The sequence below is a fragment of the Saccostrea cucullata genome, unplaced genomic scaffold (genome assembly GCF_032062105.1).
Source record: "Saccostrea cucullata isolate Sc308-1 unplaced genomic scaffold, CSIRO_AGI_Scuc_v1 ctg14799, whole genome shotgun sequence".
NCBI lineage: Eukaryota > Metazoa > Mollusca > Bivalvia > Ostreida > Ostreidae > Saccostrea > Saccostrea cuccullata.
Window position 1 is genome coordinate 21,884 of NW_026924310.1, and position 1,490 is coordinate 23,373.

The 1,490-nt window shown below is 32.0% G+C and overlaps 1 long non-coding RNA gene across 1 annotated transcript; it reads left to right on the forward strand.

Annotated features, from left to right (window-relative positions):
* Positions 1-246: 246 nt before the first annotated feature.
* LOC134266184 (uncharacterized) lies at positions 247-1,174 on the forward strand. Its single transcript, XR_009991914.1, has 3 exons — positions 247-317; positions 570-654; positions 1,060-1,174. It is a non-coding gene; the product is annotated as an uncharacterized LOC134266184 (long non-coding RNA).
* The last annotated feature ends 316 nt before the right edge of the window (positions 1,175-1,490 follow it).

Consider the following 1,490-nt stretch of genomic DNA (forward strand, 5'->3'; position numbering starts at 1 on the left):
TCAATCAATTCTTTTATTAAAATGAAAATAGGAATAAAATATCCAGAGCACATATTATATCGATAAGGTCAAAGATAAAGGAACAAATAGAATGTAACACATAAATTTTTGATAAATTCAAGATATTCTTAAATTCAAGATACATGTATATACATTGAAATATGGAATTTTGCTTCTTTTGTCTTTTGTCAGTTTGTGTTGGGAACACTGGGGACAACTGTACGATACTCTGTTCTAAAGGATATTATGTAAGGAAGAATGTATTTGTGAGAACTGTCATAGCATAACCGGATTCTGTCCTCAACAGATAGCATCAAGTAAAACATTGTATTAATATATGTTCTTAGTGCAAATAAAAGTTCTGAAATATATCATTGTTATTATAAAATAAACAACACTGTACATGTATTTATCTATCTTTTTTTAAAATTGGTTCGTCCAAGTTAAAGTTTTGAAATATATTTTTATTATGGAAAAAAAAAATTTCCCTCGTTTGATACTTGATATGAATTTTGTTTGATCGTTTACAATAAAGTTATTGTTTTATTTTGAGATAAATTTCGATTTAGGGATTTCTTTTGCCTCTATAGCTATTTTTCTAGCGGCTGGAATTTTGTTTGTTACTGCATTAGTGGTTTGTCTATTTGTGAAGAGGTAAGCTAGATTTTTTACAATCTGATATAAATGGGATAATGTGAAATCACACATTTTCGGGGTTGGAGTTATTAATCGATGTTTTCGAGGCACTGAGAGACCCACGAACTCATGACCACCACGAAATGTAAATTTTCAAATGCATTACTACTAAACATTCTCAAACAACGAAATCAAATCCCTCACAATCCAATATTATCCATCAAACCTCGCAAATTTGACCCCACAAAAATATGTGATTTTGGAGTAATTAAAGAAAATGTAAACTATTATTTTGTTACCAAATTATCAAAATTAAAAATTGGCATGACAATGAATGATGTAAAAAAAAAATATAAAGTATAGGTGATATCATTCAGGTAAATTCAATTTCTGAAATACATGTAATCTACTTTATCGATGTAGATCTTCAAGGAAAATGTCGTCGAATTTAGATAATAATTATATGCCCGAAAGTTCCACCCCTGTCGATCTAGCGGTTCAAAGCTACGCAAGAGTTGAGGAAAACGTGTACCACGAATGTGAGTCACTTTCCTTAAATTACAGTGATCCAACTTATTCAGATTCTGAAAGCCAATACGATAGATATAATATCCCTGAAATTTTTTCCGAAAGAAGGCAAAGTCAACCATTCTCTCTATCCTTATGAATGCAAATAGAAGTTCAGAAACCAATGTAATGAACAGAGGATACTTACATGTTATTGACATAGAAACACACACAACACAGTCATCTGGAATTGGACAAAATCCACCACCACAACAACAACCGGCAGAAGCAGCGGAAGCACTACCACCACCGTCACCAACAACACTACAACCACCGCTACCAGGGGC